The following is a 25,361-nucleotide window of genomic DNA, read 5'->3' as shown; positions in this document are numbered from 1 at the left end:
TGGCAATATAATCCAAGGTAAAACAAACAAAAATGTAGATAGTTTTCTGTCATTTCAGCTGCTTGATGTGATTGTGTGATACATTTAGTTGGCTGGCTAGCAAAGGAAAAGAAGCTAGCCTGCATCGGTACAGTGCATTTGGAAAGTTTTCAGCCCCCTTACTTTTTTCCACATTTTGTTACGTTACAGCCTTATACTAAAATGGAGGAAATAAAATAAAATAAAATCTATCTACACACAATACCCCATAATGACAAAGCGATAACATAAAGTTTTTATTAATAAAACAAATATTTTAAAAATACCTTATTTACATACGTTTTCAGACCCTTTGCTATGAGGCTGGAAATTGAGCTCAGGTCCATCCTGTTTCTGAGAGCGATAAATTCCCCACCCAGCCAAAGTCAGCCACACCAAGCCTCTTCCAAGAGCCGGCTGCACACGATAATTCCCGGCTTCTCAAGCCTTATTGCTCAATTAATGGACAAAGGAATATCTGATTTTCAATAGGTTCTGAGAGCGATAAATGACCCACCCAGCAAAAGTCAGCCACACCCTTAGGATTCCACGTTTTAGGTTTCCGTAGTGTAGTGGTTATCACGTTCGCCTAACACGCGAAAGGTCCCCGGTTCGAGACCGGGCGGAAACACATTTTAACAAATTGGACAGTAAGCCTATTCACTTCGGGCTCGGTCCCAATTTCGGAATTCATCCTTTTCCTTCGCACTTCTCAGTATTTGGTATTCAGACCTACCTTTTTTGTTGTGTAACGCACTCTGCATATGTGGCAAGCTTGGGCGCTCTGAATATATTCCTGCTACGTGTGGTCTGAGGTCCATAATGATTCAAATAGTTTATCATGCCAGGGTAAGCCGACAAGAAACACAGCTCTTATTTTAAGTGTTTTTAAAATCCCCTGTGGGGAACATGAAGGGTGGAAAATCGATTGGAACCATTTTCCTGTTTGACCGCTAGATTTTAATGGGTATTATGGCTCTTTCTGTGGTACTCAATTTGGGATATTATGTGAGGTAGACTTGTGGGCATTCCTAATATTTTCCACGACTTCCTCTATTTGTATTGTCGTTTCCGTAGTGCAGTGGTTATCACGTTCGCCTCACATGCAAAAGTCAGTCACACCCATAGTATTCCACTGAATCTGTTTCTGTAGTGTAGTGGTTATCATGTTCGCCTCACACGCGAAAGGTCCCCGGTTCGAAACCGGGCAGAAACATTCAGTAATATTCAAAATTTCCCAATGCCCGGATTCTAGCATTTGGTTTGGAACAATTGACTTTTGTCTAAACCTTGCTGTCTCCCTCTCCGACCTGGGGATCAATGTTGCCGTTTTTTTGGGGACCTCCACCGTGCGATCTGTATGAATGTGACCAGACTGACAGCTTCTCAGAGCCAGGCAAATTCATTTATCAGGGTCATTGTAATGGATATATCCAAAGAAATGGCAATATAATCCAAGGTAAAACAAACAAAAATGTATATAGTTTTCTGTCATTTCAGCTGCTTGATGTGATTGTGTGATACATTTAGTTGGCCGGCTCGCAAAGGAAAAGAAGCTAGCCTGCATCGGTACAGTGCATTTGGAAAGTTTTCAGCCCCTTACTTTTTTCCACATTTTGTTACGTTACAGCCTTATACTAAAATGGAGGAAATAAAATAAAATAAAATCTATCTACACACAATACCCCATAATGACAAAGCGATAACATAAAGTTTTTATTAATAAGACAAATATTTAAAAAATACCTTATTTACATACGTTTTCAGACCCTTTGCTATGAGGCTGGAAATTGAGCCCAGGTCCATCCTGTTTCTGAGAGCGATAAATTCCCCACCCAGCCAAAGTCAGCCACACCAAGCCTCTTCCAAGAGCCGGCTGCACACGATAATTCCCGGCTTCTCAAGCCTTATTGCTCAATTAATGGACAAAGGAATATCTGATTTTCAATAGGTTCTGAGAGCGATAAATGACCCACCCAGCAAAAGTCAGCCACACCCTTAGGATTCCACGTTTTAGGTTTCCGTAGTGTAGTGGTTATCACGTTCGCCTAACACGCGAAAGGTCCCCGGTTCGAGACCGGGCGGAAACACATTTTAACAAATTGGACAGTAAGCCTATTCACTTCGGGCTCGGTCCCAATTTCGGAATTCATCCTTTTCCTTCGCACTTCTCAGTATTTGGTATTCAGACCTACCTTTTTTGTTGTGTAACGCACTCTGCATATGTGGCAAGCTTGGGCGCTCTGAATATATTCCTGCTACGTGTGGTCTGAGGTCCATAATGATTCAAATAGTTTATCATGCCAGGGTAAGCCGACAAGAAACACAGCTCTTATTTTAAGTGTTTTTAAAATCCCCTGTGGGGAACATGAAGGGTGGAAAATCGATTGGAACCATTTTCCTGTTTGACCGCTAGATTTTAATGGGTATTATGGCTCTTTCTGTGGTACTCAATTTGGGATATTATGTGAGGTAGACTTGTGGGCATTCCTAATATTTTCCACGACTTCCTCTTTTTGAATTGTCGTTTCCGTAGTGCAGTGGTTATCACGTTCGCCTCACATGCAAAAGTCAGTCACACCCATAGTATTCCACTGAATCGGTTTCTGTAGTGTAGTGGTTATCACGTTCGCCTCACACGCGAAAGGTCCCCGGTTCGAAACCGGGCGGAAACATTTAGTAATATTCAAAATTTCCCAATGCCCGGATTCTAGCATTTGGTTTGAAACAGTTGACTTTTGTCTAAACCTTGCTGTCTCCCTCTCCGACCTGGGGATCAATGTTGCCGTTTTTTTGTGGACCTCCACCGTGCAATCTGTATGAATGTGACCAGACTGACAGCTTCTCAGAGCCAGGCAAATTCATTTATCAGGGTCATTGTAATGGATATATCCAAAGAAATGGCAATATAATCCAAGGTAAAACAAACAAAAATGTAGATAGTTTTCTGTCATTTCAGCTGCTTGATGTGATTGTGTGATACATTTAGTTGGCTGGCTAGCAAAGGAAAAGAAGCTAGCCTGCATCGGTACAGTGCATTTGGAAAGTTTTCAGCCCCCTTACTTTTTTCCACATTTTGTTACGTTACAGCCTTATACTAAAATGGAGGAAATAAAATAAAATAAAATCTATCTACACACAATACCCCATAATGACAAAGCGATAACATAAAGTTTTTATTAATAAAACAAATATTTTAAAAATACCTTATTTACATACGTTTTCAGACCCTTTGCTATGAGGCTGGAAATTGAGCCCAGGTCCATCCTGTTTCTGAGAGCGATAAATTCCCCACCCAGCCAAAGTCAGCCACACCAAGCCTCTTCCAAGAGCCGGCTGCACACGATAATTCCCGGCTTCTCAAGCCTTATTGCTCAATTAATGGACAAAGGAATATCTGATTTTCAATAGGTTCTGAGAGCGATAAATGACCCACCCAGCAAAAGTCAGCCACACCCTTAGGATTCCACGTTTTAGGTTTCCGTAGTGTAGTGGTTATCACGTTCGCCTAACACGCGAAAGGTCCCCGGTTCGAGACCGGGCGGAAACACATTTTAACAAATTGGACAGTAAGCCTATTCACTTCGGGCTCGGTCCCAATTTCGGAATTCATCCTTTTCCTTCGCACTTCTCAGTATTTGGTATTCAGACCTACCTTTTTTGTTGTGTAACGCACTCTGCATATGTGGCAAGCTTGGGCGCTCTGAATATATTCCTGCTACGTGTGGTCTGAGGTCCATAATGATTCAAATAGTTTATCATGCCAGGGTAAGCCGACAAGAAACACAGCTCTTATTTTAAGTGTTTTTAAAATCCCCTGTGGGGAACATGAAGGGTGGAAAATCGATTGGAACCATTTTCCTGTTTGACCGCTAGATTTTAATGGGTATTATGGCTCTTTCTGTGGTACTCAATTTGGGATATTATGTGAGGTAGACTTGTGGTCATTCCTAATATTTTCCACGACTTCCTCTTTTTGAATTGTCGTTTCCGTAGTGCAGTGGTTATCACGTTCGCCTCACCTGCAAAAGTCAGTCACACCCATAGTATTCCACTGAATCGGTTTCTGTAGTGTAGTGGTTATCACGTTCGCCTCACACGCGAAAGGTCCCCGGCTCGAAACCGGGCGGAAACATTTAGTAATATTCAAAATTTCCCAATGCCCGGATTCTAGCATTTGGTTTGAAACAGTTGACTTTTGTCTAAACCTTGCTGTCTCCCTCTCCGACCTGGGGATCAATGTTGCCGTTTTTTGTGGACCTCCACCGTGCAATCTGTATGAATGTGACCAGACTGACAGCTTCTCAGAGCCAGGCAAATTCATTTATCAGGGTCATTGTAATGGATATATCCAAAGAAATGGCAATATAATCCAAGGTAAAACAAACAAAAATGTAGATAGTTTTCTGTCATTTCAGCTGCTTGATGTGATTGTGTGATACATTTAGTTGGCTGGCTAGCAAAGGAAAAGAAGCTAGCCTACATCGGTACAATGCATTTGGAAAGTTTTCAGCCCCCTTACTTTTTTCCACATTTTGTTACGTTACAGCCTTATACTAAAATGGAGGAAATAAAATAAAATAAAATCTATCTACACACAATACCCCATAATGACAAAGCGATAACATAAAGTTTTTATTAATAAAACAAATATTTTAAAAATACCTTATTTACATACGTTTTCAGACCCTTTGCTATGAGGCTGGAAATTGAGCTCAGGTCCATCCTGTTTCTGAGAGCGATAAATTCCCCACCCAGCCAAAGTCAGCCACACCAAGCCTCTTCCAAGAGCCGGCTGCACACGATAATTCCCGGCTTCTCAAGCCTTATTGCTCAATTAATGGACAAAGGAATATCTGATTTTCAATAGGTTCTGAGAGCGATAAATGACCCACCCAGCAAAAGTCAGCCACACCCTTAGGATTCCACGTTTTAGGTTTCCGTAGTGTAGTGGTTATCACGTTCGCCTAACACGCGAAAGGTCCCCGGTTCGAGACCGGGCGGAAACACATTTTAACAAATTGGACAGTAAGCCTATTCACTTCGGGCTCGGTCCCAATTTCGGAATTCATCCTTTTCCTTCGCACTTCTCAGTATTTGGTATTCAGACCTACCTTTTTTGTTGTGTAACGCACTCTGCATATGTGGCAAGCTTGGGCGCTCTGAATATATTCCTGCTACGTGTGGTCTGAGGTCCATAATGATTCAAATAGTTTATCATGCCAGGGTAAGCCGACAAGAAACACAGCTCTTATTTTAAGTGTTTTTAAAATCCCCTGTGGGGAACATGAAGGGTGGAAAATCGATTGGAACCATTTTCCTGTTTGACCGCTAGATTTTAATGGGTATTATGGCTCTTTCTGTGGTACTCAATTTGGGATATTATGTGAGGTAGACTTGTGGGCATTCCTAATATTTTCCACGACTTCCTCTTTTTGAATTGTCGTTTCCGTAGTGCAGTGGTTATCACGTTCGCCTCACATGCAAAAGTCAGTCACACCCATAGTATTCCACTGAATCGGTTTCTGTAGTGTAGTGGTTATCACGTTCGCCTCACACGCGAAAGGTCCCCGGCTCGAAACCGGGCGGAAACATTTAGTAATATTCAAAATTTCCCAATGCCCGGATTCTAGCATTTGGTTTGAAACAGTTGACTTTTGTCTAAACCTTGCTGTCTCCCTCTCCGACCTGGGGATCAATGTTGCCGTTTTTTGGACCTCCACCGTGCAATCTGTATGAATGTGACCAGACTGACAGCTTCTCAGAGCCAGGCAAATTCATTTATCAGGGTCATTGTAATGGATATATCCAAAGAAATGGCAATATAATCCAAGGTAAAACAAACAAAAATGTAGATAGTTTTCTGTCATTTCAGCTGCTTGATGTGATTGTGTGATACATTTAGTTGGCTGGCTAGCAAAGGAAAAGAAGCTAGCCTACATCGGTACAATGCATTTGGAAAGTTTTCAGCCCCCTTACTTTTTTCCACATTTTGTTACGTTACAGCCTTATACTAAAATGGAGGAAATAAAATAAAATAAAATCTATCTACACACAATACCCCATAATGACAAAGCGATAACATAAAGTTTTTATTAATAAAACAAATATTTTAAAAATACCTTATTTACATACGTTTTCAGACCCTTTGCTATGAGGCTGGAAATTGAGCTCAGGTCCATCCTGTTTCTGAGAGCGATAAATTCCCCACCCAGCCAAAGTCAGCCACACCAAGCCTCTTCCAAGAGCCGGCTGCACACGATAATTCCCGGCTTCTCAAGCCTTATTGCTCAATTAATGGACAAAGGAATATCTGATTTTCAATAGGTTCTGAGAGCGATAAATGACCCACCCAGCAAAAGTCAGCCACACCCTTAGGATTCCACGTTTTAGGTTTCCGTAGTGTAGTGGTTATCACGTTCGCCTAACACGCGAAAGGTCCCCGGTTCGAGACCGGGCGGAAACACATTTTAACAAATTGGACAGTAAGCCTATTCACTTCGGGCTCGGTCCCAATTTCGGAATTCATCCTTTTCCTTCGCACTTCTCAGTATTTGGTATTCAGACCTACCTTTTTTGTTGTGTAACGCACTCTGCATATGTGGCAAGCTTGGGCGCTCTGAATATATTCCTGCTACGTGTGGTCTGAGGTCCATAATGATTCAAATAGTTTATCATGCCAGGGTAAGCCGACAAGAAACACAGCTCTTATTTTAAGTGTTTTTAAAATCCCCTGTGGGGAACATGAAGGGTGGAAAATCGATTGGAACCATTTTCCTGTTTGACCGCTAGATTTTAATGGGTATTATGGCTCTTTCTGTGGTACTCAATTTGGGATATTATGTGAGGTAGACTTGTGGGCATTCCTAATATTTTCCACGACTTCCTCTTTTTGAATTGTCGTTTCCGTAGTGCAGTGGTTATCACGTTCGCCTCACATGCAAAAGTCAGTCACACCCATAGTATTCCACTGAATCGGTTTCTGTAGTGTAGTGGTTATCACGTTCGCCTCACACGCGAAAGGTCCCCGGCTCGAAACCGGGCGGAAACATTTAGTAATATTCAAAATTTCCCAATGCCCGGATTCTAGCATTTGGTTTGAAACAGTTGACTTTTGTCTAAACCTTGCTGTCTCCCTCTCCGACCTGGGGATCAATGTTGCCGTTTTTTTGTGGACCTCCACCGTGCAATCTGTATGAATGTGACCAGACTGACAGCTTCTCAGAGCCAGGCAAATTCATTTATCAGGGTCATTGTAATGGATATATCCAAAGAAATGGCAATATAATCCAAGGTAAAACAAACAAAAATGTAGATAGTTTTCTGTCATTTCAGCTGCTTGATGTGATTGTGTGATACATTTAGTTGGCTGGCTAGCAAAGGAAAAGAAGCTAGCCTACATCGGTACAATGCATTTGGAAAGTTTTCAGCCCCCTTACTTTTTTCCACATTTTGTTACGTTACAGCCTTATACTAAAATGGAGGAAATAAAATAAAATAAAATCTATCTACACACAATACCCCATAATGACAAAGCGATAACATAAAGTTTTTATTAATAAAACAAATATTTTAAAAATACCTTATTTACATACGTTTTCAGACCCTTTGCTATGAGGCTGGAAATTGAGCTCAGGTCCATCCTGTTTCTGAGAGCGATAAATTCCCCACCCAGCCAAAGTCAGCCACACCAAGCCTCTTCCAAGAGCCGGCTGCACACGATAATTCCCGGCTTCTCAAGCCTTATTGCTCAATTAATGGACAAAGGAATATCTGATTTTCAATAGGTTCTGAGAGCGATAAATGACCCACCCAGCAAAAGTCAGCCACACCCTTAGGATTCCACGTTTTAGGTTTCCGTAGTGTAGTGGTTATCACGTTCGCCTAACACGCGAAAGGTCCCCGGTTCGAGACCGGGCGGAAACACATTTTAACAAATTGGACAGTAAGCCTATTCACTTCGGGCTCGGTCCCAATTTCGGAATTCATCCTTTTCCTTCGCACTTCTCAGTATTTGGTATTCAGACCTACCTTTTTTGTTGTGTAACGCACTCTGCATATGTGGCAAGCTTGGGCGCTCTGAATATATTCCTGCTACGTGTGGTCTGAGGTCCATAATGATTCAAATAGTTTATCATGCCAGGGTAAGCCGACAAGAAACACAGCTCTTATTTTAAGTGTTTTTAAAATCCCCTGTGGGGAACATGAAGGGTGGAAAATCGATTGGAACCATTTTCCTGTTTGACCGCTAGATTTTAATGGGTATTATGGCTCTTTCTGTGGTACTCAATTTGGGATATTATGTGAGGTAGACTTGTGGGCATTCCTAATATTTTCCACGACTTCCTCTTTTTGAATTGTCGTTTCCGTAGTGCAGTGGTTATCACGTTCGCCTCACATGCAAAAGTCAGTCACACCCATAGTATTCCACTGAATCGGTTTCTGTAGTGTAGTGGTTATCACGTTCGCCTCACACGCGAAAGGTCCCCGGCTCGAAACCGGGCGGAAACATTTAGTAATATTCAAAATTTCCCAATGCCCGGATTCTAGCATTTGGTTTGAAACAGTTGACTTTTGTCTAAACCTTGCTGTCTCCCTCTCCGACCTGGGGATCAATGTTGCCGTTTTTTGTGGACCTCCACCGTGCAATCTGTATGAATGTGACCAGACTGACAGCTTCTCAGAGCCAGGCAAATTCATTTATCAGGGTCATTGTAATGGATATATCCAAAGAAATGGCAATATAATCCAAGGTAAAACAAACAAAAATGTAGATAGTTTTCTGTCATTTCAGCTGCTTGATGTGATTGTGTGATACATTTAGTTGGCTGGCTAGCAAAGGAAAAGAAGCTAGCCTACATCGGTACAATGCATTTGGAAAGTTTTCAGCCCCCTTACTTTTTTCCACATTTTGTTACGTTACAGCCTTATACTAAAATGGAGGAAATAAAATAAAATAAAATCTATCTACACACAATACCCCATAATGACAAAGCGATAACATAAAGTTTTTATTAATAAAACAAATATTTTAAAAATACCTTATTTACATACGTTTTCAGACCCTTTGCTATGAGGCTGGAAATTGAGCTCAGGTCCATCCTGTTTCTGAGAGCGATAAATTCCCCACCCAGCCAAAGTCAGCCACACCAAGCCTCTTCCAAGAGCCGGCTGCACACGATAATTCCCGGCTTCTCAAGCCTTATTGCTCAATTAATGGACAAAGGAATATCTGATTTTCAATAGGTTCTGAGAGCGATAAATGACCCACCCAGCAAAAGTCAGCCACACCCTTAGGATTCCACGTTTTAGGTTTCCGTAGTGTAGTGGTTATCACGTTCGCCTAACACGCGAAAGGTCCCCGGTTCGAGACCGGGCGGAAACACATTTTAACAAATTGGACAGTAAGCCTATTCACTTCGGGCTCGGTCCCAATTTCGAATTCATCCTTTTCCTTCGCACTTCTCAGTATTTGGTATTCAGACCTACCTTTTTTGTTGTGTAACGCACTCTGCATATGTGGCAAGCTTGGGCGCTCTGAATATATTCCTGCTACGTGTGGTCTGAGGTCCATAATGATTCAAATAGTTTATCATGCCAGGGTAAGCCGACAAGAAACACAGCTCTTATTTTAAGTGTTTTTAAAATCCCCTGTGGGGAACATGAAGGGTGGAAAATCGATTGGAACCATTTTCCTGTTTGACCGCTAGATTTTAATGGGTATTATGGCTCTTTCTGTGGTACTCAATTTGGGATATTATGTGAGGTAGACTTGTGGGCATTCCTAATATTTTCCACGACTTCCTCTTTTTGAATTGTCGTTTCCGTAGTGCAGTGGTTATCACGTTCGCCTCACATGCAAAAGTCAGTCACACCCATAGTATTCCACTGAATCGGTTTCTGTAGTGTAGTGGTTATCACGTTCGCCTCACACGCGAAAGGTCCCCGGCTCGAAACCGGGCGGAAACATTTAGTAATATTCAAAATTTCCCAATGCCCGGATTCTAGCATTTGGTTTGAAACAGTTGACTTTTGTCTAAACCTTGCTGTCTCCCTCTCCGACCTGGGGATCAATGTTGCCGTTTTTTGTGGACCTCCACCGTGCAATCTGTATGAATGTGACCAGACTGACAGCTTCTCAGAGCCAGGCAAATTCATTTATCAGGGTCATTGTAATGGATATATCCAAAGAAATGGCAATATAATCCAAGGTAAAACAAACAAAAATGTAGATAGTTTTCTGTCATTTCAGCTGCTTGATGTGATTGTGTGATACATTTAGTTGGCTGGCTAGCAAAGGAAAAGAAGCTAGCCTACATCGGTACAATGCATTTGGAAAGTTTTCAGCCCCCTTACTTTTTTCCACATTTTGTTACGTTACAGCCTTATACTAAAATGGAGGAAATAAAATAAAATAAAATCTATCTACACACAATACCCCATAATGACAAAGCGATAACATAAAGTTTTTATTAATAAAACAAATATTTTAAAAATACCTTATTTACATACGTTTTCAGACCCTTTGCTATGAGGCTGGAAATTGAGCTCAGGTCCATCCTGTTTCTGAGAGCGATAAATTCCCCACCCAGCCAAAGTCAGCCACACCAAGCCTCTTCCAAGAGCCGGCTGCACACGATAATTCCCGGCTTCTCAAGCCTTATTGCTCAATTAATGGACAAAGGAATATCTGATTTTCAATAGGTTCTGAGAGCGATAAATGACCCACCCAGCAAAAGTCAGCCACACCCTTAGGATTCCACGTTTTAGGTTTCCGTAGTGTAGTGGTTATCACGTTCGCCTAACACGCGAAAGGTCCCCGGTTCGAGACCGGGCGGAAACACATTTTAACAAATTGGACAGTAAGCCTATTCACTTCGGGCTCGGTCCCAATTTCGGAATTCATCCTTTTCCTTCGCACTTCTCAGTATTTGGTATTCAGACCTACCTTTTTTGTTGTGTAACGCACTCTGCATATGTGGCAAGCTTGGGCGCTCTGAATATATTCCTGCTACGTGTGGTCTGAGGTCCATAATGATTCAAATAGTTTATCATGCCAGGGTAAGCCGACAAGAAACACAGCTCTTATTTTAAGTGTTTTTAAAATCCCCTGTGGGGAACATGAAGGGTGGAAAATCGATTGGAACCATTTTCCTGTTTGACCGCTAGATTTTAATGGGTATTATGGCTCTTTCTGTGGTACTCAATTTGGGATATTATGTGAGGTAGACTTGTGGGCATTCCTAATATTTTCCACGACTTCCTCTTTTTGAATTGTCGTTTCCGTAGTGCAGTGGTTATCACGTTCGCCTCACCTGCAAAAGTCAGTCACACCCATAGTATTCCACTGAATCGGTTTCTGTAGTGTAGTGGTTATCACGTTCGCCTCACACGCGAAAGGTCCCCGGCTCGAAACCGGGCGGAAACATTTAGTAATATTCAAAATTTCCCAATGCCCGGATTCTAGCATTTGGTTTGAAACAGTTGACTTTTGTCTAAACCTTGCTGTCTCCCTCTCCGACCTGGGGATCAATGTTGCCGTTTTTTTGTGGACCTCCACCGTGCAATCTGTATGAATGTGACCAGACTGACAGCTTCTCAGAGCCAGGCAAATTCATTTATCAGGGTCATTGTAATGGATATATCCAAAGAAATGGCAATATAATCCAAGGTAAAACAAACAAAAATGTAGATAGTTTTCTGTCATTTCAGCTGCTTGATGTGATTGTGTGATACATTTAGTTGGCTGGCTAGCAAAGGAAAAGAAGCTAGCCTACATCGGTACAATGCATTTGGAAAGTTTTCAGCCCCCTTACTTTTTTCCACATTTTGTTACGTTACAGCCTTATACTAAAATGGAGGAAATAAAATAAAATAAAATCTATCTACACACAATACCCCATAATGACAAAGCGATAACATAAAGTTTTTATTAATAAAACAAATATTTTAAAAATACCTTATTTACATACGTTTTCAGACCCTTTGCTATGAGGCTGGAAATTGAGCTCAGGTCCATCCTGTTTCTGAGAGCGATAAATTCCCCACCCAGCCAAAGTCAGCCACACCAAGCCTCTTCCAAGAGCCGGCTGCACACGATAATTCCCGGCTTCTCAAGCCTTATTGCTCAATTAATGGACAAAGGAATATCTGATTTTCAATAGGTTCTGAGAGCGATAAATGACCCACCCAGCAAAAGTCAGCCACACCCTTAGGATTCCACGTTTTAGGTTTCCGTAGTGTAGTGGTTATCACGTTCGCCTAACACGCGAAAGGTCCCCGGTTCGAGACCGGGCGGAAACACATTTTAACAAATTGGACAGTAAGCCTATTCACTTCGGGCTCGGTCCCAATTTCGGAATTCATCCTTTTCCTTCGCACTTCTCAGTATTTGGTATTCAGACCTACCTTTTTTGTTGTGTAACGCACTCTGCATATGTGGCAAGCTTGGGCGCTCTGAATATATTCCTGCTACGTGTGGTCTGAGGTCCATAATGATTCAAATAGTTTATCATGCCAGGGTAAGCCGACAAGAAACACAGCTCTTATTTTAAGTGTTTTTAAAATCCCCTGTGGGGAACATGAAGGGTGGAAAATCGATTGGAACCATTTTCCTGTTTGACCGCTAGATTTTAATGGGTATTATGGCTCTTTCTGTGGTACTCAATTTGGGATATTATGTGAGGTAGACTTGTGGTCATTCCTAATATTTTCCACGACTTCCTCTTTTTGAATTGTCGTTTCCGTAGTGCAGTGGTTATCACGTTCGCCTCACCTGCAAAAGTCAGTCACACCCATAGTATTCCACTGAATCGGTTTCTGTAGTGTAGTGGTTATCACGTTCGCCTCACACGCGAAAGGTCCCCGGCTCGAAACCGGGCGGAAACATTTAGTAATATTCAAAATTTCCCAATGCCCGGATTCTAGCATTTGGTTTGAAACAGTTGACTTTTGTCTAAACCTTGCTGTCTCCCTCTCCGACCTGGGGATCAATGTTGCCGTTTTTTTGTGGACCTCCACCGTGCAATCTGTATGAATGTGACCAGACTGACAGCTTCTCAGAGCCAGGCAAATTCATTTATCAGGGTCATTGTAATGGATATATCCAAAGAAATGGCAATATAATCCAAGGTAAAACAAACAAAAATGTAGATAGTTTTCTGTCATTTCAGCTGCTTGATGTGATTGTGTGATACATTTAGTTGGCTGGCTAGCAAAGGAAAAGAAGCTAGCCTACATCGGTACAATGCATTTGGAAAGTTTTCAGCCCCCTTACTTTTTTCCACATTTTGTTACGTTACAGCCTTATACTAAAATGGAGGAAATAAAATAAAATAAAATCTATCTACACACAATACCCCATAATGACAAAGCGATAACATAAAGTTTTTATTAATAAAACAAATATTTTAAAAATACCTTATTTACATACGTTTTCAGACCCTTTGCTATGAGGCTGGAAATTGAGCTCAGGTCCATCCTGTTTCTGAGAGCGATAAATTCCCCACCCAGCCAAAGTCAGCCACACCAAGCCTCTTCCAAGAGCCGGCTGCACACGATAATTCCCGGCTTCTCAAGCCTTATTGCTCAATTAATGGACAAAGGAATATCTGATTTTCAATAGGTTCTGAGAGCGATAAATGACCCACCCAGCAAAAGTCAGCCACACCCTTAGGATTCCACGTTTTAGGTTTCCGTAGTGTAGTGGTTATCACGTTCGCCTAACACGCGAAAGGTCCCCGGTTCGAGACCGGGCGGAAACACATTTTAACAAATTGGACAGTAAGCCTATTCACTTCGGGCTCGGTCCCAATTTCGAATTCATCCTTTTCCTTCGCACTTCTCAGTATTTGGTATTCAGACCTACCTTTTTTGTTGTGTAACGCACTCTGCATATGTGGCAAGCTTGGGCGCTCTGAATATATTCCTGCTACGTGTGGTCTGAGGTCCATAATGATTCAAATAGTTTATCATGCCAGGGTAAGCCGACAAGAAACACAGCTCTTATTTTAAGTGTTTTTAAAATCCCCTGTGGGGAACATGAAGGGTGGAAAATCGATTGGAACCATTTTCCTGTTTGACCGCTAGATTTTAATGGGTATTATGGCTCTTTCTGTGGTACTCAATTTGGGATATTATGTGAGGTAGACTTGTGGTCATTCCTAATATTTTCCACGACTTCCTCTTTTTGAATTGTCGTTTCCGTAGTGCAGTGGTTATCACGTTCGCCTCACCTGCAAAAGTCAGTCACACCCATAGTATTCCACTGAATCGGTTTCTGTAGTGTAGTGGTTATCACGTTTGCCTCACACGCGAAAGGTCCCCGGCTCGAAACCGGGCGGAAACATTTAGTAATATTCAAAATTTCCCAATGCCCGGATTCTAGCATTTGGTTTGAAACAGTTGACTTTTGTCTAAACCTTGCTGTCTCCCTCTCCGACCTGGGGATCAATGTTGCCGTTTTTTTGTGGACCTCCACCGTGCAATCTGTATGAATGTGACCAGACTGACAGCTTCTCAGAGCCAGGCAAATTCATTTATCAGGGTCATTGTAATGGATATATCCAAAGAAATGGCAATATAATCCAAGGTAAAACAAACAAAAATGTAGATAGTTTTCTGTCATTTCAGCTGCTTGATGTGATTGTGTGATACATTTAGTTGGCTGGCTAGCAAAGGAAAAGAAGCTAGCCTACATCGGTACAATGCATTTGGAAAGTTTTCAGCCCCCTTACTTTTTTCCACATTTTGTTACGTTACAGCCTTATACTAAAATGGAGGAAATAAAATAAAATAAAATCTATCTACACACAATACCCCATAATGACAAAGCGATAACATAAAGTTTTTATTAATAAAACAAATATTTTAAAAATACCTTATTTACATACGTTTTCAGACCCTTTGCTATGAGGCTGGAAATTGAGCTCAGGTCCATCCTGTTTCTGAGAGCGATAAATTCCCCACCCAGCCAAAGTCAGCCACACCAAGCCTCTTCCAAGAGCCGGCTGCACACGATAATTCCCGGCTTCTCAAGCCTTATTGCTCAATTAATGGACAAAGGAATATCTGATTTTCAATAGGTTCTGAGAGCGATAAATGACCCACCCAGCAAAAGTCAGCCACACCCTTAGGATTCCACGTTTTAGGTTTCCGTAGTGTAGTGGTTATCACGTTCGCCTAACACGCGAAAGGTCCCCGGTTCGAGACCGGGCGGAAACACATTTTAACAAATTGCACAGTAAGCCTATTCACTTCGGGCTCGGTCCCAATTTCGGAATTCATCCTTTTCCTTCGCACTTCTCAGTATTTGGTATTCAGACTTACCTTTTTTGTTGTGCAACGCACTCTGCATGTGTGGCAAGCTTGGGCGCTCTGAATATATTCCTGCTACGTGTGGTCTGAGGTCCATAATGATTCAAATAGTTTATCATGCCAGGGTAAGCCGACAAGAAACACAGCTCTTATTTTAAGTGTTTTTAAAATCCCCTGTGGGGAACATGAAGGGTGGAAAATCGATTGGAACCATTTTCCTGTTTGACCGCTAGATTTTAATGGGTATTATGGCTCTTTCTGTGGTACTCAATTTGGGATATTATGTGAGGTAGACTTGTGGGCATTCCTAATATTTTCCACGACTTCCTCTTTTTGAATTGTCGTTTCCGTAGTGCAGTGGTTATCACGTTCGCCTCACATGCAAAAGTCAGTCACACCCATAGTATTCCACTGAATCGGTTTCTGTAGTGTAGTGGTTATCACGTTTGCCTCACACGCGAAAGGTCCCCGGCTCGAAACCGGGCGGAAACATTTAGTAATATTCAAAATTTCCCAATGCCCAGATTCTAGCATTTGGTTTGAAACAGTTAACTTTTGTCTAAACCTTGCTGTCTCCCTCTCCGATCTGGGGATCAATGTTGCCGTTTTTTGGGGGACCTCCACCGTGCGATCTGTATGAATGTGACCAGACTGACAGCTTCTCAGAGCCAGGCAAATTCATTTATCAGGGTCATTGTAATGGATATATCCAAAGAAATGGCAATATAATCCAAGGTAAAACAAACAAAAATGTAGATGGTTTTCTGTCATTTCAGCTGCTTGATGTGATTGTGTGATACATTTAGTTGGCTGGCTAGCAAAGGAAAAGAAGCTAGCCTGCATCGGTACAGTGCATTTGGAAAGTTTTCAGCCCCCTTACTTTTTTCCACATTTTGTTACGTTACAGCCTTATACTAAAATGGAGGAAATAAAATAAAATAAAATCTATCTACACACAATACCCCATAATGACAAAGCGATAACATAAAGTTTTTATTAATAAAACAAATATTTTAAAAATACCTTATTTACATACGTTTTCAGACCCTTTGCTATGAGGCTGGAAATTGAGCCCAGGTCCATCCTGTTTCTGAGAGCGATAAATTCCCCACCCAGCCAAAGTCAGCCACACCAAGCCTCTTCCAAGAGCCGGCTGCACACGATAATTCCCGGCTTCTCAAGCCTTATTGCTCAATTAATGGACAAAGGAATATCTGATTTTCAATAGGTTCTGAGAGCGATAAATGACCCACCCAGCAAAAGTCAGCCACACCCTTAGGATTCCACGTTTTAGGTTTCCGTAGTGTAGTGGTTATCACGTTCGCCTAACATGCGAAAGGTCCCCGGTTCGAGACCGGGCGGAAACACATTTTAACAAATTGGACAGTAAGCCTATTCACTTCGGGCTCGGTCCCAATTTCGGAATTCATCCTTTTCCTTCGCACTTCTCAGTATTTGGTATTCAGACTTACCTTTTTTGTTGTGTAACGCACTCTGCATGTGTGGCAAGCTTGGGCGCTCTGAATATATTCCTGCTACGTGTGGTCTGAGGTCCATAATGATTCAAATAGTTTATCATGCCAGGGTAAGCCGACAAGAAACACAGCTCTTATTTTAAGTGTTTTTAAAATCCCCTGTGGGGAACATGAAGGGTGGAAAATCGATTGGAACCATTTTCCTGTTTGACCGCTAGATTTTAATGGGTATTATGGCTCTTTCTGTGGTACTCAATTTGGGATATTATGTGAGGTAGACTTGTGGTCATTCCTAATATTTTCCACGACTTCCTCTTTTTGAATTGTCGTTTCCGTAGTGCAGTGGTTATCACGTTCGCCTCACCTGCAAAAGTCAGTCACACACATAGTATTCCACTGAATCGGTTTCTGTAGTGTAGTGGTTATCACGTTTGCCTCACACGCGAAAGGTCCCTGGCTCGAAACCGGGCGGAAACATTTAGTAATATTCAAAATTTCCCAATGCCCGGATTCTAGCATTTGGTTTGAAACAGTTGACTTTTGTCTAAACCTTGCTGTCTCCCTCTCCGACCTGGGGATCAATGTTGCCGTTTTTTGTGGACCTCCACCGTGCAATCTGTATGAATGTGACCAGACTGACAGCTTCTCAGAGCCAGGCAAATTCATTTATCAGGGTCTTTGTAATGGATATATCCAAAGAAATGGCAATATAATCCAATTTAAAACAAACAAAAATGTAGATAGTTTTCTGTCATTTCAGCTGCTTGATGTGATTGTGTGATACATTTAGTTGGCTGGCTAGCAAAGGAAAAGAAGCTAGCCTACATCGGTACAATGCATTTGGAAAGTTTTCAGCCCCCTTACTTTTTTCCACATTTTGTTACGTTACAGCCTTATACTAAAATGGAGGAAATAAAATAAAATAAAATCTATCTACACACAATACCCCATAATGACAAAGTGTAAAGAAATGTTAATTCTTATGCAGGTGACCAACTTACTGCTATTGCCTTGCTGACAACACATAGCAACGTATTTTCACAGACTCACTTAAATCATCCACAACACTGTCAAAATAGGATACATCCTAGCCACAGGTGCTAGCCTTCAGTTCGGCCACAACATCCAGTGAGGACACGAACGCACACACATTACACACTAACTACCGAGGACATACAGATAAGACTCCTACACACATTGGCAGGGAGAAACAGAATAGGGAGAGACAACCTTGACTTGCAGAGACAAGCACACACACATAATCTCCCTCTTAGCTGAACATTGTGTGACGGGGAACGGCACGACGAGACTCAGAAGGATGACGCACGGCTCAACAGGACCAATCCAAGAAGACAACACCTCAACTGTGACCAACCAGAACTTCCAGACTCAACCTACTTTCTGTACTGTATATAACATGCTTGCACTCTGTTATCGGGGCTTCTTTCTGATGGTTCCTTAGGAGCCGAATGAACGGGCCCGTATACGCTGTACCAGATATCTTTACTCTGAATAAACTGCCACATGTTATACCTTTATCTCCTCGTCCGAATCGATCCTTGACCGACTCGCCTACCTGTGTCTCTCACTTTTATCAACAGAATCTTGGTAGCAGAGGATGGTTTACTAAAGACCCAAAATCAGGAGATTGTCGTGAGAGTGCGGAGGCGAATGGTGAAAGGACGATTCAAGGAGGACAGGGGACCTTGACCGACTCGCCTACCTGTGTCTCTCACTTTTATCAACAGAATCTTGGTAGCAGAGGATGGTTTACTAAAGACCCAAAATCAGGAGATTGTCGTGAGAGTGCGGGGCGAATTGGTGAAAGGACGATTCAAGGAGGACAGGGGAAGTGATTCGGGGGAGGACATCAATTCTTCTCAACTCGGGAAACTGATCTCTGGTCGACCACTAAAAAGGTAAGCAAAACCTGTTAAATCAAACTTTGCATATTGTCGTATAGTTGAAACCAAATTAAGACCAGTAGTACCGAGTGTGAGTATGAATTTTGTGCAAATTTTATCATTATAATCAAATATGCAGTGAAGTAAACATATGTGGTAAAATATAAATTGAGATGAAATAGGCTCAATTTGTGTGATAGAATGTAAATTGAGATGAAATAGGCTCAATTTGTGTGATAGAATGTAAATTGAGATGAAATAGGCTCAATTTGTGTGATAGAATGTAAATTGAGATGAAATAGGCTCAATTTGTGTGATAGAATGTAAATTGAGATGAAATAGGCTCAATTTGTGTGATAGAATGTAAATTGAGATGAAATAGGCTTAATTTGTGTGATAAAATGTAAATTGAGATGAAATAGGCTCAATTTGTGTGATAAAATGTAAATTGAGATGAAATAGGCTCAATTTGTGTGATAAAATGTAAATTGAGATGAAATAGGCTTAATTTGTGTGATAAAATGTAAATTGAGATGAAATAGGCTCAATTTGTGTGATAAAATGTAAATTGAGATGAAATAGGCTTAATTTGTGTGATAAAATGTAAATTGAGATGAAATAGGCTCAATTTGTGTGATAAAATGTAAATTGAGATGAAATAGGCTCAATTTGTGTGTGATAAAATGTAAATTGAGATGAAATAGGCTTAATTTGTGTGATAAAATGTAAATTGAGATGAAATAGGCTCAATTTGTGTGATAAAATGTAAATTGAGATGAAATAGGCTCAATTTGTGTGATAAAATGTAAATTGAGATGAAATAGGCTTAATTTGTGTGATAGAATGTAAATTGAGATGAAATAGGCTCAATTTGTGTGATAGAATGTAAATTGAGATGAAATAGGCTCAATTTGTGTGATAGAATGTAAATTGAGATGAAATAGGCTCAATTTGTGTGGTAGAATGTAAATTGAGATGAAATAGGCTTAATTTGTGTGGTAGAATGTAAATTGAGATGAAATAGGCTTAATTTGTGTTAAAAACACTATTCATATAGTTCGGCTGTGACCGATGAGGAATAGGTTTGATTCGAAAGTGAATTGAAATATGACCGATAGTTCGTTTGATACTTGAATATGGGGATTTGCATACCATAACTTAGCTCATGACTGGTTAAATGCGTTGCAGAGTTGCTACCTATGTAAATGAAAGTATACGAATGAGGCATATTGATAGACTTATTGATAATTGATTATTAAACCAACAGACTGGCTGTGACCGGTGAGGTTTTAACTGCACACAGCGTTTCACAAGGTTTTAATTGGGTTACATGTCTCGATAAACTCTGGATATACGACGGAGGAGCTCTGAGATAAGACAGAGTAAGAGTAATAGTGCCTCCTAGAATACATCGCCGCCTCAAGGTAGCGACGGGCTAAGTATATTCAGATAGTCTTAATTTCTTAAAGACACCATGGCAACTCCGCAACTTCCGAAACTGAAATTTAATGACTATCTAGATCAACGTATGCAGGACAGATCAGGAGGGAAGGAACAGTGGAAACATATTAAGAAAGTATGGGAAGGTTTGAAGTTGAAATGGACACAGGCAGGTTATCTAGCAGGGGGGACACCAACCAAGTGTCAGTTGAGTGCTATGGAAGAAGAGCTGAGGGAGGGAAAAGGTACTTGCTAGTGATGGTAGATAGGTTCTCTAGATGGGTAGAGGCCATCCCCACAGCGAAGGAAGATGCGAGATCTGTCATTAAGTGGCTTCAGACGGAACTCATACCCAGGTATGGAGTTCCGCGGCAAATCAGATCCGACAATGGGTCCCACTTCTCCAATCAACACCTGAGACAGGTTGAGGAGAGGTTTGGCATAATACACAAACTTGGTTCGGTGTATAAGCCGCAATCGCAGGAACTTGTGGAACGCTGTAACCAAACTCTGAAAGCTAAGATAGCTAAAGTTTGTGCAGGAACAAAATTGACATGGGTGGAAGCCCTGCCCCTGGCGTTGATGGCCATGAGGTCCTCACCAGGAGCAGGGACACATCTATCACCCCATGAGATAATGACAGGCCGAGTGATGCCTGGGCCGCCAAGAGAGGGAGGTCATATGCCCCCTCTTGACGTACACCAAATAAGAATGTCTGATTATGTAAAAAAAATTGACGGAATTATCTGCAGCTCTCTCCAAACAGATACACCGTGCTGCAGAGGGGGAGCTGACTGATGAACCAGAACGACCAAGGGTAAAAGTTGGTGACTGGGTAAGGATCAAGATCCACAAGAGAAAGTGGGCTGATCCCAGGTGGTCTGGACCGTACGAAGTGAAGGAGGTTACTTCACACTCAGTCCAGGTCAAAGGTAAATCAGGCGCACCTTGGCACCACCTGACTCATTGTACACCAGCACCAGCACCTGATAGAACACTGACTGAAGTCAGAAGCGATTTGATCGCATCTAATTCGGCTACAAATTCGGCAGGCCCTGACAACTGAAGAATGTGGAGGCGACTCCATTCCTCAGGTGACAGGGAGGGGCACCCGTGGGCTAGACGGAACACAACACCATGGGGCAGGTTAGGGTGCTCTGCTCCAGTATTTGTGTTATTTTTAATCACCTCAGGGTGCGTGGTGGGAATCATGCTTTGGGCTATAGAACACATGGTTAGTAATACTGCTAGAATAAATGATAAGGCCTATTCCACCACGAACACCACTAATCCACCTCCCAGCCACGTAGAACACAGCCACATAATACACAAGCGGAATATTGAGTCTATAGACCGAAATTGTACCACCGACTCAGTTAGAAGCACTACTCTATGCGTTCCGATTAATATTACCACCACCACTGTTACGGTGCCATGGGGAATGCTGGAGAGCTCAAGTGCTGGTGACAGGGGCAGGACCTTATGGCAAACCAAATACCATTGGTACATGACCTTAGGGGCGTGAGTGAATGGTCTTGGAATAATCTCGTTGCTGAAACAGGTCCGGACTGGTCAAGTTACTCTAAGGGTAAGAGCGTCTTATTATGGCGAAGTAGGCTTACGTTAATTAAACTACAAGTGGGGTTGAGACTGGTCATTCCACCAGGCCAGGTGGAAAGTTGTCAATCCTTTGTTTTGGCTCCATGGATGGACACTAGGGGAGCCCCATTGTATATTTACTATTTTAAATGGCTGTTGAATATCTGTTTTGTGCGAGCACCCATACCCTCTTCTGCCACTAAAAAGGATGTTTTGCCCTAAACCAGTATATAATGCTTAAAACCAGAATATACTCATGTACCCATATGTTATTCATAGCCTAAGTTACAAGCACACACACTGCAGCAATTATGTAACCCGCACTGCAGAGACCTTGAAGGTTGGAGAGCAGAGAGGAGAAGTTTTAGAAGGGGAGCCAGGACAGGCAAAGATAACAGTTACTGAATGGAGACAAAAGGGAGAATTGGACATGTGGAAAATGAAAGGGGAGCTCCTACATGATAATGTCAGAACAGAAGGATAATATACTAATCTTACCTAAGTCATTATTTAGAGTAGGTAAGGTTGTTACCTGGGCAGAGCCAGGTATCAAAAGGGGATGGGTAAATTGTGGTCTAGGATAGGATGGGGCCTATTGGATAAGAAACTAATAATTTAAAGAAATGTAGCTAACAAATGGGCATAGAAGTTAAAGATATAATCAGATAAAACATATGAGAAATTGTTTGTTAACCAACCCTGTATGCCCAGGATTTTATGCATTACAGGTGAACTACAGGTGAAGTCACTCAATCCAGTCCCAGAGGCTTGTTGGGGGGACCATACCAAGGACTCCTGGTGACAGCTAGCTGAAAGAGCTACCCAGATTCATATCGCACGGCGGGAGGGTAAAACACATTGGCACTGTCGAACAATAAACAGTGTTCGAGAGGAGAACTGGAATTAACAGAATTCCGGGGGCCATCTCTCGAATGAAGTAACCCTCCCTGTCCTGTCACCCCTGTTTTTGTTCATAGAAGTGAAGATGTGTCTGGCTCTTGCTAAGCGATGTGTTCTCGGGGAGGGTGGGGCTTCAAATGGAAGCTGTTCGTCTGAGCTATCGTGGGTGACATATTCCTGATACAGCAAATCCTACTTGAGTATGCGGAGAGTGGTAATTTGACCCATGGTTTAGACGATGAGGATTTTGTTCCAAAATAAGCATAAGATATCCCTAGATCTGGGTAGACAGGAAGTTAGAGTAGAGATTACATGATAACCGACTTCGGACAGTTCTAGGATTGGAGAAGAGGGTATCCTTATAGCATAGGGGATCCCACAAAGGTGGATAGGTTTTCCATGATATGGGGAAAACCTGGGAGCACTGTTGAACTCTGTAAAGGTGATGAAATCCTACTAACCATCAAAACTATTAAGTTCTCTGATGCAGGCACTTACACCCTCGGACTACAAAGGACGAGGACAGACACGATGGGTGTGTTTTCTATTAAGGTGCTGCCAAAACCAGAGGTCCCAGACGAACCAGAGCCAGACACACTCCTCTACCACCCCTGGACCGAACCTGCCACCACTGTGTTAAAAATACCATTCAGTATATCTAAGGTATCTGCTGAGATGAGGACCATGGCGGGGGTGGAGGAGTCTGGACTGTTCTCTTGGTTGGGAGCCTGGTTTGGTAAGTACACTGGTATGGTGGTTGCTGGATTTCTGACCCTAATTATTGTATTTTTGTTTTTGATGTGTTGTGCTGCTTGCATCATACCGTATTTTAAGAAGTCTGTTACAGATGTGGTGAAGGCTTCAGGCATGATGCCTTTGCTTGATGCTCCAGTTGGAGATGCTGATACTGAAGCATGCTTTCAGGGGAGGATGAGACTGACTGAGGATGACTCATGTATGTTTGTTCTCCCTGTTGTGAAGGTTTGGAGTCCCTGGGTGGCATGGTGCCCACCTGGTGCAGGATAGGAGTAGCTGGGAGGACCAGATGGTTTATAATAATGCTTTGCTCTGCTTTACTCTGTTTCCCAGGACCAAAGTTTTATCCTACATCTTTACATGTCAATAAACAATAAAGTCTTATCCTGTTTTTGTCAAAAGGGGAAAAGGGGGATTGTTGGATCCTGTATTTTACATTATAGCCATTACCATATATATGATTGAATATTATCTGCTGTTGCCTTGTGTGGATGTATGTGTTGTGCAACATAGCTGACTTGAAACATTGTTAAAAGTTTCAAGGCCATGGGCCTTTCTCATGATGGAAAAGTAGCATGAAGACAGGAACTGTTCAATGAGTTGGGAGGGGGGCACATTCAGAGCGGGGTGTTGCGAGAACAAGCGGTCTTTTGTTAGATAACAGGAGCCAGGTGCGAGATAACGGTATGGAGCATGAGAGCCTGGATGTTCTTCACAAGCAAGTTATCACATCTCTTTGGAGATGTGAAGAGAGGGAATCACAACTTTTTCCTGCTGGAAAAAGTTTGCTTATGTGGACAAACATTTTACTTTTATTTTGAGCTGTTATTCTCCGCTCTGTTAAAATGAGGGTTTTGAGTTCCTAGGTGGCTGGTAGCCAACTTAGTACATAGTGGGATTGAATGGAGGACATGTAGGTATTTTAAACCTTGTGACTGTTATATGATTCATTGCTGATTTTGTGTTCACACCCTTGGGGTTATTTGACATTGTAGCCATACCATATATATGATTAACACAAACTTTTCCTTCTGGGAAAACTTTTCTTTTTGTGTCTGGATCCAGTTTAGGTTGTGTCACGTCTCTGGGGAGACGTGAAGAGAGGGATTTGTAAAGAAATGTTAATTCTTATGCAGGTGACCAACTTACTGCTATTGCCTTGCTGACAACACATAGCAACGTATTTTCACAGACTCACTTAAATCATCCACAACACTGTCAAAATAGGATACATCCTAGCCACAGGTGCTAGCCTTCAGTTCGGCCACAACATCCAGTGAGGACACGAACGCACACACATTACACACTAACTACCGAGGACATACAGATAAGACTCCTACACACATTGGCAGGGAGAAACAGAATAGGGAGAGACAACCTTGACTTGCAGAGACAAGCACACACACATAATCTCCCTCTTAGCTGAACATTGTGTGACGGGGAACGGCACGACGAGACTCAGAAGGATGACGCACGGCTCAACAGGACCAATCCAAGAAGACAACACCTCAACTGTGACCAACCAGAACTTCCAGACTCAACCTACTTTCTGTACTGTATATAACATGCTTGCACTCTGTTATCGGGGCTTCTTTCTGATGGTTCCTTAGGAGCCGAATGAACGGGCCCGTATACGCTGTACCAGATATCTTTACTCTGAATAAACTGCCACATGTTATACCTTTATCTCCTCGTCCGAATCGATCCTTGACCGACTCGCCTACCTGTGTCTCTCACTTTTATGCAGCTATTTGGCTGTTGATTAGAGCGTGTCACATCTCTTTGGAGATGTGAAGAGAGGGAATCACAACTTTTTCCTGCTGGAAAAAGTTGGCTTATGTGGACAAACATTTAACTTTTATTTTGTTCTCTGCTCTGTTAAATGAGGGTTTTGAGTTCCTAGGTGGCTGGTAGCCAACATAGTACATAGTGGGATTGAATGGAGGACATGTAG

The 25,361-nt window shown here is 42.0% G+C and overlaps 1 long non-coding RNA gene and 24 other non-coding genes across 25 annotated transcripts; all 25 read left to right on the top strand.

Annotated features, from left to right (window-relative positions):
- Positions 1-576: 576 nt before the first annotated feature.
- On the top strand, positions 577-649 carry trnav-aac (transfer RNA valine (anticodon AAC)). Its single transcript has one exon. It is a non-coding gene; the product is annotated as a tRNA-Val (tRNA).
- Positions 650-1,161: 512 nt separating this feature from the next.
- trnav-cac (transfer RNA valine (anticodon CAC)) lies at positions 1,162-1,234 on the top strand. The gene has a single exon. It is a non-coding gene; the product is annotated as a tRNA-Val (tRNA).
- Positions 1,235-2,035: 801 nt separating this feature from the next.
- On the top strand, positions 2,036-2,108 carry trnav-aac (transfer RNA valine (anticodon AAC)). Its single transcript has one exon. It is a non-coding gene; the product is annotated as a tRNA-Val (tRNA).
- A 512-nt stretch (positions 2,109-2,620) lies between these two features.
- On the top strand, positions 2,621-2,693 carry trnav-cac (transfer RNA valine (anticodon CAC)). The gene has a single exon. It is a non-coding gene; the product is annotated as a tRNA-Val (tRNA).
- An 802-nt stretch (positions 2,694-3,495) lies between these two features.
- trnav-aac (transfer RNA valine (anticodon AAC)) lies at positions 3,496-3,568 on the top strand. The gene has a single exon. It is a non-coding gene; the product is annotated as a tRNA-Val (tRNA).
- A 512-nt stretch (positions 3,569-4,080) lies between these two features.
- Positions 4,081-4,153, top strand: trnav-cac (transfer RNA valine (anticodon CAC)). Its single transcript has one exon. It is a non-coding gene; the product is annotated as a tRNA-Val (tRNA).
- Positions 4,154-4,954: 801 nt separating this feature from the next.
- Positions 4,955-5,027, top strand: trnav-aac (transfer RNA valine (anticodon AAC)). Its single transcript has one exon. It is a non-coding gene; the product is annotated as a tRNA-Val (tRNA).
- Positions 5,028-5,539: 512 nt separating this feature from the next.
- trnav-cac (transfer RNA valine (anticodon CAC)) lies at positions 5,540-5,612 on the top strand. Its single transcript has one exon. It is a non-coding gene; the product is annotated as a tRNA-Val (tRNA).
- A 799-nt stretch (positions 5,613-6,411) lies between these two features.
- trnav-aac (transfer RNA valine (anticodon AAC)) lies at positions 6,412-6,484 on the top strand. The gene has a single exon. It is a non-coding gene; the product is annotated as a tRNA-Val (tRNA).
- Positions 6,485-6,996: 512 nt separating this feature from the next.
- On the top strand, positions 6,997-7,069 carry trnav-cac (transfer RNA valine (anticodon CAC)). The gene has a single exon. It is a non-coding gene; the product is annotated as a tRNA-Val (tRNA).
- An 802-nt stretch (positions 7,070-7,871) lies between these two features.
- Positions 7,872-7,944, top strand: trnav-aac (transfer RNA valine (anticodon AAC)). The gene has a single exon. It is a non-coding gene; the product is annotated as a tRNA-Val (tRNA).
- Positions 7,945-8,456: 512 nt separating this feature from the next.
- On the top strand, positions 8,457-8,529 carry trnav-cac (transfer RNA valine (anticodon CAC)). The gene has a single exon. It is a non-coding gene; the product is annotated as a tRNA-Val (tRNA).
- An 801-nt stretch (positions 8,530-9,330) lies between these two features.
- Positions 9,331-9,403, top strand: trnav-aac (transfer RNA valine (anticodon AAC)). The gene has a single exon. It is a non-coding gene; the product is annotated as a tRNA-Val (tRNA).
- A 511-nt stretch (positions 9,404-9,914) lies between these two features.
- Positions 9,915-9,987, top strand: trnav-cac (transfer RNA valine (anticodon CAC)). Its single transcript has one exon. It is a non-coding gene; the product is annotated as a tRNA-Val (tRNA).
- Positions 9,988-10,788: 801 nt separating this feature from the next.
- Positions 10,789-10,861, top strand: trnav-aac (transfer RNA valine (anticodon AAC)). The gene has a single exon. It is a non-coding gene; the product is annotated as a tRNA-Val (tRNA).
- Positions 10,862-11,373: 512 nt separating this feature from the next.
- On the top strand, positions 11,374-11,446 carry trnav-cac (transfer RNA valine (anticodon CAC)). The gene has a single exon. It is a non-coding gene; the product is annotated as a tRNA-Val (tRNA).
- Positions 11,447-12,248: 802 nt separating this feature from the next.
- trnav-aac (transfer RNA valine (anticodon AAC)) lies at positions 12,249-12,321 on the top strand. The gene has a single exon. It is a non-coding gene; the product is annotated as a tRNA-Val (tRNA).
- Positions 12,322-12,833: 512 nt separating this feature from the next.
- On the top strand, positions 12,834-12,906 carry trnav-cac (transfer RNA valine (anticodon CAC)). The gene has a single exon. It is a non-coding gene; the product is annotated as a tRNA-Val (tRNA).
- An 802-nt stretch (positions 12,907-13,708) lies between these two features.
- Positions 13,709-13,781, top strand: trnav-aac (transfer RNA valine (anticodon AAC)). The gene has a single exon. It is a non-coding gene; the product is annotated as a tRNA-Val (tRNA).
- A 511-nt stretch (positions 13,782-14,292) lies between these two features.
- On the top strand, positions 14,293-14,365 carry trnav-cac (transfer RNA valine (anticodon CAC)). Its single transcript has one exon. It is a non-coding gene; the product is annotated as a tRNA-Val (tRNA).
- Positions 14,366-15,167: 802 nt separating this feature from the next.
- On the top strand, positions 15,168-15,240 carry trnav-aac (transfer RNA valine (anticodon AAC)). Its single transcript has one exon. It is a non-coding gene; the product is annotated as a tRNA-Val (tRNA).
- Positions 15,241-15,752: 512 nt separating this feature from the next.
- Positions 15,753-15,825, top strand: trnav-cac (transfer RNA valine (anticodon CAC)). Its single transcript has one exon. It is a non-coding gene; the product is annotated as a tRNA-Val (tRNA).
- Positions 15,826-16,627: 802 nt separating this feature from the next.
- On the top strand, positions 16,628-16,700 carry trnav-aac (transfer RNA valine (anticodon AAC)). The gene has a single exon. It is a non-coding gene; the product is annotated as a tRNA-Val (tRNA).
- A 512-nt stretch (positions 16,701-17,212) lies between these two features.
- On the top strand, positions 17,213-17,285 carry trnav-cac (transfer RNA valine (anticodon CAC)). Its single transcript has one exon. It is a non-coding gene; the product is annotated as a tRNA-Val (tRNA).
- Positions 17,286-17,769: 484 nt separating this feature from the next.
- Positions 17,770-25,093, top strand: LOC135533282 (uncharacterized). The gene is made up of 2 exons (XR_010454476.1): positions 17,770-18,727; positions 20,905-25,093. It is a non-coding gene; the product is annotated as an uncharacterized LOC135533282 (long non-coding RNA).
- The last annotated feature ends 268 nt before the right edge of the window (positions 25,094-25,361 follow it).

Source organism: Oncorhynchus masou, unplaced genomic scaffold, assembly GCF_036934945.1.
Source record: "Oncorhynchus masou masou isolate Uvic2021 unplaced genomic scaffold, UVic_Omas_1.1 unplaced_scaffold_2324, whole genome shotgun sequence".
Lineage (NCBI taxonomy): Eukaryota > Metazoa > Chordata > Actinopteri > Salmoniformes > Salmonidae > Oncorhynchus > Oncorhynchus masou.
Note: the sequence above shows the minus strand (reverse complement) of the source record. Positions and strands in the feature narration are given on the sequence as shown.